This window comes from Canis aureus, chromosome 1, assembly GCF_053574225.1.
Source record: "Canis aureus isolate CA01 chromosome 1, VMU_Caureus_v.1.0, whole genome shotgun sequence".
Lineage (NCBI taxonomy): Eukaryota > Metazoa > Chordata > Mammalia > Carnivora > Canidae > Canis > Canis aureus.
The window spans coordinates 52319711-52339856 of NC_135611.1; the positions used below are offsets into that span (position 1 = coordinate 52319711).

A 20146-nucleotide genomic window follows, 5' to 3' on the forward strand; every position below is an offset into this window, starting at 1 on the left:
ACTGGTTTATTTTTTTTATTTTTTTGTTTTTTAAAGATTTTATTTATTCATGAGAGAGAGAGAGAGAGGCAGAGACACAGGCAGAGAGAGAAGCAGGCTCCATGCAGGGAGCCCGACGTGGGACTCGATCCTGGGTCTCCAGGACCATACCCTGGGCTGAAGGTGGCGCTAAACTGCTGAGCCAACCGGGCTGCCCAAAATGTGACTGGTTTAGAACATTCCATTGAGTATAGCAATTTTCTGAAATACCGTTTCTGCCTTTATAGCTGAGTTGTTTGAAGGTCTTTTGTTTGTTTTAGTGTAGGTCTGAGTCAAGTCTGTTGAAAAGTATTCTACTTGTATATTTTCTTGGCAGTTCTAAAGTCTGTATTAACCAGGCAATTGATTTGTTTACTAATGTAAAACAGAAAAAAAAGTATCTGTGCCATAGTTTACTATTACATGTGACATGAGGAGAAAGTTCTTTTGGGGATTATAGTGTTATTGTAGTAATAAAAAATTATCAGGAGTAAAAAAGGAAATCTTATCTCGCTTTATTGTGGTTTATAGCATTCCTTATCAGGGTTTTTTTTTTTTTGTTAGGTAAATATATATCTTAAAAATACGGCCTGCAATTGTTAAAGAAACATTGCTTATTTAAGTTCCTTCTTAGGTAGGATTTGGAAATATGAGTTTTTGTTAATAACACATTTAAATTATATTTTCTAAGTTGTTATTTTGAGCTTTTTGATTGCCAAATCAGTTGTAAAATACTTTCCTTCCTTTAATCACTTGAAATTGAACTCAGACATGAGAGAACTGTTTATAAGTGGAAGACAAGAGAAGATACCAACTGTGATACCTTTGCAGAAATGATAGTAACTTGCATTTTACTCCTTTCTCCCCAATGTTCTTTATTTTTTGCTATTCATAAAATGTAGAAAATTGAAGATGCAAACATTTTCAGCTCACCTTTGATAGTGGTGTGGTTTGTGGCCTCTGAATCTTGGGAAAGGTGGTGATGGGGGCAGAGAGGTGTCATAACATATTGTCTCTGAACCTTAATGTGAAGTATTTTTTGGGAAAAGCTTTTTCCCTGAAAGTTTTTGTGTATACATTTGAAAAATTGTTTCTTATAGTCATTTTAGAGATATGAGAAACATAAATTTCTTCATTCTAATAATCATTGTGAGATGTGTTGTTATAAAGAATTAAATACATTGGTTTTATTCCTATAACAAGTATTCTTCATTTCATGAAAAAGAACTAAACTGTATCAATTAAAAAAGCAAGAATTTCTCATAGTTCAGTGATAATCACTCTTAACATTTTGGTGAATTTCATTCTTGTCTTTTTCCTCTTTTCTATTTGTGGATAAAACAAAATTGTGATCCTGCTGTGCTATCCATTTTGTGTGTTTGTATGCGTGTAAATCTGTCATGAGCATGTTCACCTGCCATTTCCTTTTCTTTGACAATATAGTTTTATGTTAACATAGTCATCTTATAGAGGTATATTATAGTTTACTTACCTGTTCCATTCAACATTCACTTTGTTTTCAGTAAGCTTGTGTGATATCAAATGTTTTCGGAATTTGATTACTTGCTGTTTAAAAAGCCTTATCAGAAAAAAAAATAAAAATAATAAAAAGCCTTATTAGGTTACTACATATTTTAACAGCCCTGTGAATACCAGGCTCTTTTATTTTTGCAGTGTATTTAATTGGAAATCAACATTTTTATATCGCATTCCAGTAGAAAGTGATTACTATTACGTGCCATTTAATTTTTGAGTAATGTCAAAGTTGCATATTTCACTTTTTTTTAATAACTTGACATGCTTATTTGAAATTTTTTATTCACAAGTAAATTTGAATACATTCTATGTCTAATCAATCTATGAGGTATGCAACAAACCTTTAAATTCATTCCTTACCTCCAAATTGAGTAATAGGGTAGAGAGTATGAAAAGAAAGTAGTGTAAAGCAATGTAACCCAAGAGAGGTTGAAAGACTGGTGTTAAGATCACGTTAGGCTGGGGAGATTATGGAATGTTTAGGAAAAGAGGTAAAATTTCACCAGGCTCTTGCAGGACAGATAGGATTTAAGTGGAGAAAAGGCAAGGTAGTAGTGTTTGAGACACGGGGACCACTGTCCTGGAATGGGAGGACATTCTGGGTAGGAGAAGGAAAGTAAATTACTCTGTGTCTTTTCTGTAAAAGCTTTAAATTCCTGGAAAGAGATTTCATCCTGTTAGTAATGGGAGACCCATTTAAAGGTTTTCCTTTTACATCTTAGTTTTTTTCCCCCTCTTATCTGCCTCCATATTTCTGTTTAGTATGGATTAATGTGGTAGATTGCTCTGCCTATTGCATATTTTTAGACTCTGGACTTATTTCCCACCTTCCCCCACCCCACTATTTTGCCTCTTAATGTCTATTTTAGCTTTATTTTTTAAACCTGTGCATTTTTAGTTTTGCTTTCTATTTTGTTGTACTTTAGTACATTTGGATATACTTAATTCACTCTTTTTATGATACCATTTAGTTTATTTTTTTCTGTTTGTGTCTGTTGGGGATTGTATTGGGTTTAGGTGCCTGGAAGAAGGAGGTTTATCTGGATTAGTAAGTGTGTGATTTATAGAACTGGTGAGTCTAAGGCTCTACACCATAGATGGGTTGCTAGCATATCTTGCCCTGTATGTATGACGAGAGTTTTTGCCATGCGCCTGCCCTTCATCATCCTCTCCATTTGCTTTTGCTCTAATGGCTTGAAAGACCTATCAATCTTAGATTAGAGGGGAGAGATGGAAGATTTGTTAATTTAACTCCGAATTGAGGAAGGCTCTAGGGAAAGTGTTTGCAAAGTGTGTTCCATGTAATACTGGCCTCGTGAGGTAGTTTGAGAATAAAAGTAGTCAAAGAAGTGCTGCATATTCTTTTGTGAATTCAACATGTTGGTAACATGTTGAATATCCAGGATCTTCAATAAAAGAAGCTAATAACTTGGTTTAATTGAGTATTTTCTGAAATTACTTGGTAAGGAATGCTTTTTTCCTTTTCTTTTTCTTTTTTTCTTCTTAGAACTAGTGGTCTGAGGCTACGTTATGATAAATGTTAGAGGATTATAAAGAGTTGTGGATCCCAGGGAGAAGAGGGTTAAAATAATCATTGTTTGGGGATCTTAATTAATTTTGGGTTGAGAATACTGGCTCAAGTCAAATCAAAGTACTCTTTGAAGAAGATAGTTACATTTCATTTAGTTTGGGATTATTTCAAATTCCATCTTGAAGAAAGCAGGAATAAGTTTGCTTTCTGACTTTATATAACAATTGTGCAAATGGTTTCTATGGTGAATTTTGTTTAATTCAAATTATGTTATTTACATAAAAATTTAGACTTGCTGTTTTTATTTTTATTTATTTATTTTTTTAAAGATTCATTTTTATTTATTTATGATAGAGAGAGAGAGAGAGAGGCAGAGACACAGGCAGAGGGAGAAGCAGGCTCCATGCCGGGAGCCCAACGCAGGACTCGATCCCGGGACTCCAGGATTGCGCCCTGGGCCAAAGGCAGGCGCGAAACCGCTGAGCCACCCAGGGATCCCCAAGACTTGCTATCTTTTAAAAAATAATTTTCTAAATGAAAGAAAACAGAATTTTGACAAACATAAAACTTAAGAGTGCTTTAAAATAGATAATGCACAGAGAAATAATGTTGATCTAACATATGCCTGGTTTAAGTCTAAAATTTTTAAGTTAGGAACTACTGAATTGTTAGATGAAGAGGAATTGTTAAATTTTGAACAGAAAAATATTTATCTTTTAGATTGTTAAGTAAACATTGAGTTGCAGTGATATAGTAGTTTTGTAAGAGCTGTAAGTCAGTAATTGAGTTTTTTCTGTGAGCTTAGATTTTAATCTATAAGATATTTGTTCTCTTTTTGTTACAGCAATTAGTCATAAAATGAAGCTCTTAAAAAATGAAGTTTTTTTTTTTTTTTGGTATACCTTTTTATTGGAGTTTGATTTGCCAACATACAGTATAAGACCCAGTGCTCATCCGGTCAAGTGCCCTCCTCAGTGCCTGTCACCCAGTCACCACCCCCCCCCCCACCTCCCCTTCCTCTACCCCTTGTTCATTTCCCAGAGTTAGGAGTCTCTTATGCTTTGTCTCCCTCACTGATATTTCCCACTCATTTTCTCTACTTTCCCCTTTAATCCCTTTCACTATTTTTTATGTTCCCTGTATGAAATGAAGTTCTGAAGACATTTAAAATTAGCGGTCTTTAAAGAAGGGTAAGTGTAAGGGTGGATGGTGGAATAATAGCATTTCATCTGGAAGGCCCAACAGATTTTTGTTAAAAACATTTTTTTCTAGTTCAGAGAAAAGCCTATGATTCAGGGATTTGAGGTTGGAATGGATCTCTGATCACAGTTCCATCTTTCTGTTAAATATGTAAGTGCAGTTCATTTACTAAGGGTATGAAGCTTTACAGATTAGAAACTGCTGGCTTCAGGAATGGTAATTGATTTGGTTCTCATGACAGAAATATGTCTGTAAGTGGTATCATTAGCCAGCCAGAGAATACCTTTGGGCCTGATCCCCTCTATGGAGAATGAATGTCATGACTGATAATTTATGTACTGTGACTACCTTCTAAAGTGAGTAGTCATAATAATAATTATTATTGTTACTATTATTATTTTGAGAGAGGGAGAGGAGGGGAGAGAGAGCATCATAAGTAGATTCCATGCCCACATCTCACAGCCCTGAGATTATGACCTGAGCTAGGATCAAGAGTTACATGTTTAATCGACTGAGCCACCCAGGAGTCCCTTTACCCAAGATGTTTTTTAACTTTTCCTATAAATAAGAAAAAAAAGTAAGCATCTAATGCATGCAGTGATATTGTCATTAAACTGATGTTAAAGACAAAAGGTTCTCTTAGGTTCATTTTCCAGCCAGCTGACCCTAGGTCTAGATACAATTTAGTTTATGTTTGCAAAGGAACTTCTATGTTTTTTTACACAATATTTTATTTTACACAATATTTTAAAGTCATAGGTTAGAGTAGAGTAAGGTCTCCCCCCCCCCCCCCCCCCTTGTAGGTTTAGGTCATTTGCCCTAGAATAATGAGATAAAAGTCTAAGAGATAAGGGAAAATGAGAAGGCCACTTAGCGTCGTCAAAATGCTCAGTTCAGATTATCTGTCATTGCTAGACTTAGTATTTGGGCTTGTATGTGGTGATATCCTGTATATGTTGTATAGACTAATTAAGTTTATATAAATTTTGAAGGGTGATATGTAGGAGAGATGTCTTCAGAAAACATTTCATGTTGTTCCATGAATTCTGAGTAAAAGAAAAAAGAAAAGGGGAAGAGAGTAGAAAATAAGTGGATCCCAAAAGAAAATAACAGTAATTAGGGAAGGTGAAAGTGAGATCTGAGTTAGAAAATCCTGAGTTTTTAGGTTATAGAAAAATTCATTTATTTTACTGGGTGGTAAGGAACATGAGAGTCTTATTTTTCACATATCATTTTTATTCAAGGACTAACACCTTTGATTTTCTTATTGAAATATATAACTGGACATCATAAGATATGCCACATTGGTGCTGCAGGTGTGTCTCAAGTTCAAATTTATACAAAATTTGGGGCAGCCCTGGTGGCCCAGTAGTTTAGCACCACCTTAGCCCAGGGCCTGATCCTGGAGACCAGGGATTGAGTCCCACATCAGGCTCCCTGCAGGGGAGTCTGCCTCTCCCTCTGCCTGTGTCTCTACGACTCTCTCTCTCTCTCTCTCTCTCTCTCTCTCTCTCTCTCATAAATAAATAATAAATAAAACCTTTAAAAACAAAACAAAAAATCAAATTTATACAAAATTTTTAGCTATTTTATCTGTGGATGTTAAAGCTTTGGAGCAAGTAGTAATAATTAAGAGGAGTCTCAAAGTGAAATCTTTGATTTTGTGAATCAAGAGTCTTTGGTTATTAATGCTGTTATTTATTGAATAACAAGTACATGTATCCTGACAGTGTAAGCCAGAAAAATGATGTAAATGTGAGCCAAAAAAGGCATGTATTTTTAGAACGCTAGCTATAAAGAGAAATACCTTGTTATGAGCATACAATTTTATATAACTAAACAGCTGAAATGAAAGCTTTATGAAATAATGTTTGTGTTACTTAACCTATGATGTAGTGTTTTCTTGCTCTATGTCATTTATTTATTTATTTTAAAGACTTTGATTTTTTTAAAGATTTTATTTATTTAATCATGAGAGACACTGAGAGACAGGCAGAGGCACAAACAGAGGGGGAAGCAGGCTCCGTGCAGGGAGCCTGATGTGGGACTTGATCCTGGGTCCCCAGGATCACGCCCTGGACTGAAGGCAGTGCTAAACCATCGAGCCACCTGGGCTGCCCAGATTTATTTATTTTAGAGAGAAAGCGTGTGTCCAGGTGGAGGGTTTGAGGGTGAGGGGGAGAGAGAATTTCAAGCAGACTCTTTGCTAAGTGGGGAGCTTGACACGGGGCTTGATAGCACAACCCTGAAATCATGACTGGAGCCAAAATCAAGAGTTGGACGCTTAACTGAGCCACCCAGGCATCCACATTCTGTGTCATTTAAAAAGTGCTGGTTGTGACTAATACTATAGAATAATTATTTTAAAATACTATAGAATTAATAGGTTATGCCTTGTGTAGTTTTAGGAAAACTGATGTTGACTCCTGCTATAACTTAGTTTTCAACAAACTTTGTTTTTTTTAATCTACCACTTTGCTGAGTGCTGTGGATACCAAAATGAACTAAGCCATAGTCCAGCACTTAAGGAGCCATGTAATAGTATGGAGAGAGAAATAAACTGCAGTATAGTGCTTTAACTGCTGTGGCAAAGGCGTACACCAGTTAAGATGGAAGGGATCACATTTTCTAGCAGAAGATGAAAATTTCTTCAAGGTTCACATATTAAATAACCTGATAATTCCTCTGATTATAGGTTTCATTTAATGTAAAATTTAGTTCTCTTTTTTCCCGTGAAAGTTCTAAAATGGATACTATCAATTTTACTGGAATAAGAGATTTCTGAGTTTTCGACATAAAAACCAAGTTTGTAAACATGAATGTTATAATTTTATAGAAAATATTTTAAAAATAATAAGTTTTACAAACAAGTAATATTGTGGTTTTAATTATGTCATTGTTATTAGACTTAATGCCTTTATTTGGAAAATATTATTTTTCTGACTTTATTTTCCTTCCAAACCTCATATTATGATTTACTCAGAAAGTGAAGTTAAGTAGAAGTGTTATATAAGTATAAACATATCTTATCTATATCCATGTATCCATCTTACAATATCTTTGACCATTGGCTGTTTGCCAGGTAGTGAAAGTTAGCCTGCAGAGCAAATCATGAACTTATAAAAAAGATGGATACTTAATTATCTAACACTTAAAAAGTTATTTTGTCATTTTATTGAAATTTGGAAATATTCCCGGTGTTAACTTCTTATCTTGTGGTTAATGCACTCACAATAATACTGAATATAAAAATTAGGAGTTTGAATTTTATCCAAAAAAGTTTGGAGCATGGCATTTCTATAGAATTTAGGTTCTGTGAGTTACAGAATTGTTACAGTTTTTCCTGTGAGTGATGTAGGCTACTACATCAGGTTGAGGAAGCTAATGTCTGAGTGGATGTGGTGGTTGCCTTAGAATGATTTTGCCGTTAGCAGTGAAAAATGTTTTTCTTATAGTTCTTGTGCAGCAGGCCATGGAGTAAAGCACATTTTTATAATAAAGGTGATGAATTTAATCGCAAACTGGCAGCCAAATGGAAATTGCAGACCTTGATACTGGGAGAAAATTGCCTATAAAGCAACTCTTGAGGGAACAGGCTTTAAATTTATCCACCCATTTCGACATTGAGGAGAACATAGGAATCACAGGATATTTTGCTTGGCCTGCTTAGTTCAGATGAATGACACTTGAGTGTTCTATTTAAGAGCTAAAGATGGTTGGTTTAAAGTTGCTTACACTTTGTATGTTAAAACCTTAACCACATATATTTTTATATTTCATTAAATATCTAAAACATTGCCGACTTTTCATATTTCAGCACATGATATGCCTAATGAATTGAAATCCATTTACTGTATTTATGGTGATACGCTGTATAATTTATGTTTCTGCCATTTGTATGATGAACTAGACTTAAAGGGTGCAGAATACTCAGGTGTTTATAAGTAACATTCGATTGATAAAATGTCATATAAACTATGAGTCTTAACTGTTTTATATCGCATTTAAATAGTTTATGTTACAAAATTTAAACACAGTGGAAGTATTTCTATTATGGGAAGTCTGGGCTTTGTCATTTTTTACCCTAGGTGACTAATGCTTGTCATTTCTTAGAATAATCTAACCCTTGACTCAACATACAGTCTTTAGAGTGTAATCCTGAATCTTGGTATCTTGTACCATGCTTTTTGGGGCACACTTTCTTCCCATGGTACACATATTTGTTAACAAATATCTGTGTCCAAATTCAGAGGATTATTTGTGACTATTGGAAAGTGAGACCTATTCGAAGGTTGGTAAATATTAAATGAAAAATGCTAATGTAAAATAACAAACATAATATTTCTTAGTATACTTTCTGAAACTGTTGGGAAACTAAAGGGAATTGAGGGTTACTTTTAAGAGGTTATTAGATTTTACTTGGATGCATAACCATGATTAATAGATTATATAATGTACCATGCTCCCTAGAAAATTTAATAGGACTATAGCTGTGGTAAGTCTATTTTCTTTAAATACAGAATAATAGAAATATTTAATTTGGAAGTAAATGTGGGAAATCAATATTTGATGGTTGAAAGAATAGAAGGAAGAAAAAAAAAAGTTGTACAGATTCTCTATATTTAGGAAATAGTTTATTGAGGTTGTGCACATGGACTGAATGTATGAAAACCTGCAAGAAACAGTATTACTTCTTGTTAAAATAAGTTCCAGTACTTTCATTTAAGTTACTTAAAGTGCTAGATTGTAATACATCTATATTGAGAAGTCAGCCTACATGTGATGTTGAAGATAAAGTAGAATACCTAGCCATCTCTGAAATTTGCAAAGTTTAAAATAAATCAGCACTTCCAGGGGCTCCTGGGTGGCTCAGCTGGTTAAGCATCTGACTCTTGATTTTGGCTCAGGTTATGGTCTCAGAGTCATGAGATCGAACCCCACATGGGGCTCCACACTCAGTGCAGAGTGGGCTTCTCCCTCTGGCTCTGTTCCTCCCCCAGCTCATGCTCTCTCTTGCTCTCTCAAATAAATAGATAAAATCTTAAAATAAATCAATCCCTCTCTTTTCTTATCACTGATACAGATGCTTTGTCATTTGGTTTATTTGGCTTATATAAGCTGTGGCAAGTTTAGAATTCAGAGATAGAGCCTAAAGATAAATACTCTTTAAGCTAGGCCTTTGTGAGAGAAATACAGTATAGTTATTTTAACTCCTATTTCTGATCCAGTAAATCAATATGTGGAAAGCTATATTTTCAATTTCAGAAAAAAATTAAAATTTTTAACGTATAAGATGAAGCTAGAATAAGGCATATGGAATATTTATGCATCGTATACATATGTAAGAATTAATATATTTTAGTAATATTTAATGTTTTACATAATGTTATACATATATATGGGAGTATACAACATGTGTAATTCATATATATTTTACTGATAGAAGTATTATATGTGTATATATGTATATACATATATATATATAGTGCTTATTAAAATTACCACTTTTCTATAGCAAGATGGCTACAATTTATAATGATTCTGAATTCCAATTTCACTGTTACTAGTGGTGGGTTTACTTTTCTAAAAGGATTTTTTTTTTGGTGATATGTTTAAATTCACATCCAAATCTACTATTGTGATAAATGTAGACACAATTTAGTTCAAGACTGTTTATGCCAGAGTCTGAAACACTTGAAGCATCTAAGTTGTTCTGAAACGATTTTAGAATCATGTGTTTGAATAGTCACATCACTGAATTAGCTCAAGTAATGGATTGTCAGAGCAGAGTGAAATAAGGGGAGTGTTTACAGTAATACTGGGGTTTCAAGATGACAGTATAAGATGTTATTTTTTTCATATTGTTTAGTTTGTTTTTGTTTAGACAACTATTTTAAGTTATTAAATTGTAGTTATGCAAATACACATTTACAGGCCAAATTGTTTCTCCAGCGTTTCTTCCCCCAAATTATTTATTTGAGGCTAAAGTAATTTTAAACTCCAGAACAGTGGTTAAACCAGAACAGGTCAGATCTGGATGCAAAGAGCTCTTTTACCTTTTTTAAAGTGTGTTCTGGGAAAGTGCTGTAGAGAATATTTGCTCCAGGTATTTAAGACTCATTTTTAACAAGCTGAATGTACTGTGGTATTTGTTTTTTTTTTTTTTTTTTTAAGTTTTTTTAATTTATTTATGATAGTCACACAGAGAGAGAGAGAGAGGCAGAGACACAGGCAGAGAGAGAAGCAGGCTCCATGCACCGGGAGCCCGACGTGGGATTTGATCCCGGGTCTCCAGGATCGCGCCCTGAGCCAAAGGCAGGCGCCAAACCGCTGCGCCACCCAGGGATCCCTACTGTGGTATTTGTATTAGAGTAGTTTGACTGTTAGAGGAGGTGCTTAGTAAAAGTGAGTTGGAGAAATTAAACTGTATCTTTGTTGCTTTCTACTTGCACTTTGCCATGTATGATTAATTGAGAAGTACTTTGCACAGTTTTATTGGTAGGTGCCTTTTCTCTGTGTCTTTTATGCCTCTAGAGTCTGGGAAAAGACCAGATTTTAGGTAACATATTCATCAAATCAGCAGATAGTTCTCTTTACAAGATACGTGTCAAGATAACAGCATTTGTAGAATACATGGTTTTATATCACAATTCTCATTAGTAATGATGATATGGACATACTTAAGCTTATGTATCAGGTACTTTTTATAAATATATATTCATTATCTCATTTAATCTTTACAGCAATCCTGTGAGCTGGAAAGAAGTCTGATTTTTAGATGAAATGGAGGCAGATTGAGATATTACAATAGTCTTTTTTCAAAGATTACATTTTCAGTAGTTTCTCTTTGTCATTATTTACAATTTTCTAGTCAAGTGTTCAGTAAGTTTTTTAAAAAGTAAGATTTTATGTGACTTGTAAGCTGTTATTAGGTTAGTTCTGTGCAGAGACCTGGAGACAATGTTTTTCTTGAGTTGTCCTCCTTTATATATACATTACATTAAATTAATTTTAGTTGCTGTCACTACAACTGTAAGAAAGGTGATGATGGTCTGTTGTGTCAATAGCTTGCTTTGACATTGTCATTCTTTTCATAAGAGAAAAAAAAACATCACAGCATATTCAGAATGTAGGAAGTATATTAAGTTGCTTTCAAAGCTTGTTCCATTTAACAATATTATGGAAGTGGGTTCACTTTTAAGTTTTATATTCCGATGTGCCTCTTACTGCAGGTTACTAATGGCCCCAGATGCCTGTGAATTGGCCTGGTTTTGAAAAATTTTGTGGCCTTTTCTACTTCCCCGCTTAAAATCTGTGCTGAGGAGTCCTAAGGTACATCTTACTCTTCTGTTGCCTATGAAATTCTCTAACAAAAGATGATATATCTATATATATCTATCTACATATATCTGTCTATATTGCTATACTTTTTCTAGTAGTGTTTGGTTTTAAACAACAATTAGGGAGGAATTCATTTTTAGTGAGTGGATTACATTCATTTTCCAGTGTGATGGGGTTTGTGGAGTGCTGTTTGAAATAGGTTACTTTTAGATTTTGATTTGTATCAGTAATTTTACACTTGCCCCTACTAAGGCAGGCCTCGGTGAAGATAGAATTTCTGTTCTTAGAAATTCTGTTCTTTATGAACTTTCTTTCCACAGAAAACTTGTATTGGTTTTAAGAAACAAATACCTAATTTGCATAGTAACTTCTGTATCTTTAAACTTTAGTGTGCCGACCCAAAAATACACAACTCTTCATTGACCTCTGCCTTTGAGAAGTTTTTAGTAAATGAAAAAGTACCATGATTGAGAAAAACAGAACCATTTGCTTAGATAATTATAGGCATTACTAAAAATAGCAGTCCAGTACAGAAATGAGATTAGGAGTCAGAAAACTACAGTTTGGAAAAAAATCCTTGAGGGGGACAGAAGCATATATTTTAAGCATTTTTCGTGTATCAGGTCCATTAACGTAAGTATGTATTATTAGAGTGATAAATACCATGTTTTTTCCACTTATTTTACTTTCCTTCATAATAATTAAAGTGAGGATTTGCATACCATGAATCCAGTTTTCCCTAGTATGATCTTTTCTACTGTGGAACCAAAAGAAACCATAGAACTCTGGCTTACTCTAAAAAAATTATTTTGTCTAGTGTTCAGGTTCAAGTATTTATATCTCAGGACATTTAGCCTCATCTGTCAATGACTTCTAGCTCTTTGATTAAAGGTTATTTACATAGAAACCAGTGCTTACTACTAGAAGAATTACGATGGCAGGAACCATGTTGCTTACCAGGGTGACCCTAGCACCAAACACAGTGCGTGATACCATAGAAAAATAGAACATACTCAGTCAATAATTGTAGTTTGAGTACATATTATGTGCCAGAGACTTTGCAAATATTATTCTAGTTGAGGTTTTTTTTTTTTTTTTTTTTTATGAAACTCAGAAGTTTGGGTCTGGAGTTATCTTAGATAATCCTTACAGGTGAGAGTAAATATAGACCATGTTGGAGGATATGCTGCTAGACCCTGCCAGAGCTTAGATGAGACTATCATTCTAGTTTTAACTTTCTTTCTTTTCTTCATTATTGTATGTATCTCTCTACTTGTCTCTATTATATCTTTTCCCATCTTTTCTGTCTGGCTTTTACTGTATTCTATACTCTTCCCATCTTTTCCCCTCTTTTCTGTCTGGCTTTTTCTGTATTCTATCAATGCTTTTCCCATTATCAAGATGGAACAATAATGTTCGAGAGGCAGTGTGATATGGAGGCCTAAATTTGGATCCTGACCTTTACACTTACAAATTATGTCATCTTTGGTAAAAAGTATTCAATCTCCAGATCTTAGTCTCTTAACTATGAAATGGAGACGTGAGCAGTGCTTATCTTTAAGGAAATGGGTCTAACCAGATAATAAAACATTGACCTCCAGGGCAGACTTTGAAGGGCCACTTATTGCTTAGAAAGAAGTTAGATCTCATTACTATAAATTCTGTTTGAGAGATGCTACCATTACCACCACCAGCTAACTGTGTGTCATTCTCAGTATAGTACATTGCTGAGACATTTAAATCAGCCCTGACAAAGGTTTAGATAACAAGAGAAGTAGAGTAACAGCTGGGTAATTTCTTTACAGAGGGGAATTCATTTTAAACTGTCTTCTATAGAGATGCCTCCTTGTGCCCTGCTCTAATGTCTGGTTGGCTTGCTTTCTAGGGGGGCTTTGTCAAACATATCTGCTCTTAGAAGACCAGTCTTGAGTTGGAATGTGAAGTCCAGAGAGAGTAGGAACTCTTTTTTTACCTGAATTCTAGTTTCCTGTTTGAGGACTCCCATGTTCCTTGAATAATTACTCTTGAGAATGTCTGTCTCTTAACCATATAAACTCTATGAGCACTGAATACAACATAATACTTCTAATATTTGTCTGACTTACTGAGATTGTTATAGGATGATAGTATGGAATAAAAGTCCAGTAAAAGCTAAAATTCTTACTTTGCCATAGGAAATATATTGAAGTCCTTCTTTGAGGTCATAATTGGATGAGTACTTCAAGTATTGTTTTTGCTCACTTTGTGATGGAGCAAGGCCCATGTCTGTTTTTGCATATGACTATATCCCTAGGGCCTTTGCCAGTTCCTGACTCATAGTAGGTATACACTACACATTTGTCGAATGCATATATGAACAACCAGTATCTTGTACTATAGATTATTAATACAGTTAAAAAGAGAAAAGCAGGGGTGCCTGGGTGGCTCAGTAGGTTAAGTGTCTGCTTTCAGCTCAGGTCATGATCGAGGGTCCTGGGATTGAGCCCCACATCCATTTCCCTGCTGAGCGGGGAGCCTGCTTCTCCCCTCTGCTTGTGCTCTCTCTCTCTCTCTGTCAAAAAAATAAAATCTTAAAACAAACAAACAAACAAACCTCTAATTCTACATTATTCAGACCAATCCATTTTATAAACAGTCTGTACTTTTAGGAAATAAAATGGAAAAGCTTTCATTTTATTCTTAAAATTTTTACTAAGTAAGCTTTCAACAAAGAGTTGACCAAAACTATGCGGATTGTAAATATAGAGGTTATTTAAAAAAAAAAAAAAAAAAAAAAAAAAAAAAAAAACCTCAAGAGGAATGAATCATCAGAACCCCTTTGGTGTAGTCCTGATAAGTGGCACCTTAATGGGTTAGGATTTTTTTGGATTTTTTTTTTTTTAAAGATTTTATTTATTCATGAGAGAGAGGGGGTGGGGGGACAGGCAGAGACACAGGCAAAGGGAGAAGCAGGCTCCATGCAGGGAGCCCTATGTGGGACTTGATCCCAGGACTCCAGGATCACACCCTGGGCGTGAAGGCAGGCACTAAACTACTGAGCCACCCAGAGATCCCTGGGTTAGGATTTTTTAAAGCTAAGACTATTCATTTAGATGCATGTGCATTTTATCTTGTCATTTGATCTAAAACACACCAGAAGAATTTAACATTGATATCATGAACATATGTTATTAACCAGGTGTTTTAGATTCTCACAAATCCTGAATAAATACAGCAAGCCCTTTTGAGGCTTGTATTTCTGTCACTTTAAAGGGAAGAGGAGTAAGTCATGAAGCTAATAACCTATTGATGCTTGAGTTAAATTTCAAGCATGTTTTTTGCAGCTTTGCATATTTTTGTACTAATTGTCCTGTTGAGATTGTTCAAAAGGTAGTTTGGTTTTTTTTTTTTTTTTTTGTCCCAAGGAGACAGATCCTTAGGAATATAGCAAAAGGCAAAAACAAAGCAGTCTATCTTCCCAGAGGTTATATTCTTTATGTAGAAGACAGGCAATAAGCAATAAATCTGTTGTATGATATATGGACACTATGAGTCCTGAGAGTGCACTGAACAGGATAAAAGAGATAGGAGTATTCTGGATGGATTGGGGAAGGTTGTGGTTTTAAATAGGGAGATCTGGGTTGGCCTCATTGAGAAATTAATGTTAGAACAGAGATTTGAAGGGGATAGTGGAGTGAACCATACTGCTCTCTGGGGAATAGCTTTCCAAGAGGAAGGAAGGGTCTGTGCAAAACTGAGGTCAGGACCTGCTGTTCCTTGTGTGGCTGTAGCTGTAGATGTGAATGAGGGATGGTGGTGGAGGGGGAGACAGTGGTAAACTGTTTAGGAGATAGTAGGTCAGAAAGGTAAGGGATGGGTGGTAAAGTGGAGCTCCTGTGAGGACCTGGGCTTTTACACTGAGATGGAAGGTCATTAGAGCACTAGTGTGAAAATGTGGTCTGGGTACTCTCCTAGGGAGTCTGTGAGGGCCAGCTATTTTGATGATAATAGTAACTTATTTGACTTCTTACTCTCCTTGCTTGAGTTTATAATAGCGTGTTTCAGAGGCTATATGCTGTGTGGTATTGCAACAGATGGAATTCAGGGAAAAAAAGGTGAGAATTCCATTGTCTCCATTAAGAAAGACATTTAAACAATTTGCAAAAATAGAAAACAGTGTCTCTCCTTATCATTTTGTTGGATAAAATGTTTTTATTTTTTGTTTTCTGTTAATATGTAGTGGAGTTTACTATTATGTTAAAGTGAATCACAAGTAATTTAGATTTGTAGTATGGTATTAACAAGTGTAACTCTCACAAACGCAAGCTCTTTTATATAAAGGCTCCTTGTAGTAATTTTTTAAGCATTGAGTTCTGAGACCAAAAAACGTGAGAACAACTCCGTTAGAGAGTTTTGAGCAAAGTAGTGACATATTACTTGGATTTTAACATGCTAACTCTGGAAAATAGAGACTAGGCCTTGAGGGGCAGTGGTGGAAATAGGGAGACCAGTTAGGTTATTTCAGGTGCTATTTATGTGAGAAATGATTATGGCTGGGACTAGTGTGGTAGCTGGTGAAGGGGTCAAGTGAGATTCTGGGTATATTTTAAAAGGTGAGTAAATAGTGTTTGCTGGTGGATTGGATATGATGTGTGAAAGAATGGACTTGGCAGTTTTTGAGATCAGAAGGAACAGGTTTGGGGACAGATAGGAGTTTGGTTTTATGTGTGTCAAGGTGACTTCTTTAGAAGACAGTTGGATGCTGGCATTTGGGAGTTCAGGAATGTTCTTGATCAGGATGTTTTCTTGTATTATTTTGGTAATATTTTTATATGATAATTTCTATTCTAATAAACTTATGATCTCAAAAGTGCTATATTCTGCATTATATAAACTCATTAAAATTGCTTTCTAAGAATATTGTTATGATAGTAAAATGTATACTTTAAGAGGCAGTAAAAATGTAGTAAATGTCAGTAGCATATATCATTACTTAGATTTTCTGAATCTAGTTCTTTGTAAAGTAAACCAACCTTGGTTTAATTAAAGGGGATTATAGTATAATATATTAAAATCATGTTTTCGGTATCGATTATGTTGACATCTGAAGGTACTGTATATGTTGCTCTTGCTGCAAAATTGGAAATTTTCTCATGCAATCTTGATGCTTGCTATAAAGGACCTTTGGAATATTGTATACAGTAGATTGTTTATTATGGCTAAAAAAAAATTCCTTAGATTTTCTAGTATGAGGAATTTCTCATGTACATGGGCTGCTGTAACACCTGTGAATGTCATTTGACATTCATTTGCTTCAGTTTATGGAATTAAGGTGATGTTCAGATACACAAGTGGTGCATGATTACCAGTCTTTGGTTTCTCTTCCATTGAGCTTGGGAAAAATTTGGAATACGATTGAGAAGGATGATTAAAAATGAAAGAAATTGTTAAGTAGGAGAAACAACCTACCTCCACCCCTCTCCCTACATAATTCCTTCGGAGTTTTAGGAGTTCTGTTTCATTTTCACTCATTTACCAAATTTCTTTTATTTTTTTATTTTTTATTTTTTTAAGATTTTATTTATGATAGTCACACAGAGAGAGAGAGAGGCAGAGACACAGGCAGAGGGAGAAGCAGGCTCCATGCAGGGAGCCCGATGTGGGATTCGATCCCGGGTCTCCAGGATCGCGCCCTGGGCCAAAGGCAGGCGCCAAACCGCTGTGCCACCCAGGGATCCCCCAAATTTCTTTTAAAGCCCTAAATAATTTGGAGCTTGAGGAGGATAAAATACATAGGGCGGACCTGTCCTAACTTCCCACAAAAATAAATGTGTAGAGCCTGGTTATATAAGGATTTGGTGCTTTACAAGGATATCATTTAAAGTAAATCCTGGTGTCCAGTAGTTTAGGACATTTTGAAATGTAAATTCTGAAAGGACTAGGCTTGGCTATCTGTAGTTCTTGATTGGTTGTTGTGTTTTTGAAGCCCTTTCTCATGGACTATTGATAACAGAGAGGGGGAGGTTCTAAGAAGAAATAGGAAGGTGCCCAAACTTCTAATGGATAGAACTATACCAGGAAGAAACCACAAATGTAATCTGGTCTAACCTGATTTTACAGAAGAGGAAACTGAGACCCAGAGAGTGAAGTTCAAAGCCACACAGATCTTGCAGGGAATCAGAAGTAAAACCTAGGTTGCATGAGTTTCAAGGCCAGTGCTTTTTTCCTTACTACTTGCCGTATTACGAAAGGTTCTATTCCTGTAGAAAGATTGTTTATGGATTATATATAGTCTTCATATTCTTAAAGTGGGTTTAAAGTACATGTGTTTTTTTAAGCAGTAACTGTTAAAATCTAAAAGATTATTTTGAATTAAAGAGATTATTCTTATAGATTTTCGAGATCCTCAGTTTTATTGGTAAGTAGGCATTGTATTTTTTCAAAGACTAGAAAAGTAAGACATTCGCATGGCTTTCATTTTCTCTCACAACTATCCCCCCTCAATGAGAATAACTGAGGCCGAAACAAAAACTTTATTTTGCAGCACATTTAGGCTTATACAAAAATAGAAGTATAGCACAGAGGTTATTGGTTAAGAATTCATACAACTACAGTACAATTAGCGGAACTGGGAAATTAACATAGATACAATATTATTAACTAATTTGCAGATCTTACTCAGACTTCACCAGTTTTCCTATTCACATCCTTTTCCTGGTAAGGATCCAATCCAAAGTCCCACACGGCATTTAGCGGTGATCTCTCTTTAGTATCCTCCAGTCTGTGACAGTGTCGTATTCTTTCATGATGTTTCTCTTGGTATTTTTATTTTTATTTTTTTTTATGTTTTTAAAAAGATTTATTTATTTATTTATGATAGAGAGAGAGAGAGAGAGGGAGAGAGAGAGAAAGAGAGAGAGAAGCAGGGACACAGGAGGAGGGAGAAGCAGGCTCCATGCCAGGAGCCCGACGTGGGACTCGATCCCGGGACTCCAGGATCGTGCCCTGGGCCAAAGGCAGGCGCTAAACCGCTGAGCCACCCAGGGATCCCTCTCGGTATTTTTAAAGATAACTGGTCAGTTATTTTGTAGAACATTCTCAATTTTTGTTTGATATTTTCTCATTATTAGATTGAAGTTCTGCATATTTGACAAGTAAACAAAATTACTGTTTGGCCTATCCACCACTTCTTGTATTTATTTATTCAGTTATATCATAGTGGTCTCATGGATTATAATCTGTTATTATCATTACCGTAAAATCTTTTAAAGCAAGCATTTATTTTTAAGAAGTTAACATATTGAGATGTTTAAATATTTAAAAGGCATGTAAGAGTATATGGTAAAGAAATTCTCTCTTCCACCCCTGTAATGTTGGACACCCATTTTCTGTTGTTATGAGTTTCTCTTCTTGTAGTAATGTTGAAAGAGTTGGGAAAAGAGTTATTAATAAGGATTGCTAGATTCTCAAGTGTTACTTTTTACCCAGATTCCAGTAGCATCTGCTGGTTAATTGTTGCATTTTCAGATCTTCATTAACAGTGTTTCTTAACCAGGTGTCTTAACCTTCAGATTTAAAATTTAATACAGTGGGTATTATATCGTGATAAGGATTGGTTTCCCCTGTGTATTTTAAAAAACTAAATGACTAGAAGGCAACATTTTTCTTAAAAACCCATGACATATAATAACATACAACTAACTAGATTTAAAATGACCTCCAAACAAAATCCGATTTAAATGAAAAAGTTATTGGTTTTCATTCCCTTTAAAAATTTCCCCCATTCTGTTCTTTTCTTTGTTTTTTATTTTTTATTTTTTGTTTTGTTTTGTGTGTTTTGTTTTGTTTCTTTGTAATGGCTTGTTTTGCCTTCTCTGTATGCCAGCATTCATTCATTCATTCATTCATTCATTCATTCAGGATTGTCACTTTTCTAGGCACCTAGGGCTAGATTTCACCTACTGTGCTGTGTTCTGTTCGCAATTTTTTTTTTTTTGTGTGTGTGTTCTGTTAGCATTAAGAGAGAACTGCAGTCTTTTCTGCAGTCATTCGTAAACAGTGGACTGAATGTTTTTGGAGCACAGGCTAGCAATAAACTAAAAGTTGGTTTGTTCCATTTTCCTATTTTCCATTCTTTAATTATTGTTTCTTAAAGTAGGTTTTAAGGGCTTATTCCAGGAAGTCCTTTATGAAACTCTAAATAAAACTAGTTGGTCTTGATGTGATACTGAATCAGTTCTTAAATCTCTGAGCACTGTTTTTTTTTTTCTTATCTTTCTTTCTTTCACTTGTTCTTTGTTTCTTTCTTTCTTTCCTAAAGTGGGTATTGTATCTACTTCACTTTATGGTGAGAATCGGGATAATTCATATATAAAATGCCTTAGCATGGTGGAAGTGCTCATATTAAAAAAATAGGTCTTTGTAGTTTATTTTTATAGTTGGAAGTCAGTGACTTAATCTTGATTTTACTATTACAGAGGGAATCCAAGATTATATGCAGCATTTTGACTTAAAGTGCTTTCTAACATCCTAATGAAAATA

General features: G+C 34.9%; 1 protein-coding gene across 9 annotated transcripts in view; it reads left to right on the forward strand.

The window, feature by feature from the left end:
• QKI (QKI, KH domain containing RNA binding) overlaps positions 1 to 20146 on the forward strand; it is a 160821-nt gene that overhangs the window by 11468 nt on the left and 129207 nt on the right. The window contains exon 1 of one of the 9 annotated variants that reach the window (XM_077899467.1): positions 11595 to 11617. The exons of the other annotated variants lie outside the window; for them this stretch is intronic. The gene's annotated coding sequence lies outside the window, so the exon portion shown is untranslated. Of the gene's footprint in view, positions 1 to 11594; positions 11618 to 20146 lie in introns of those variants that run through there. 9 annotated transcript variants of the gene reach the window in all.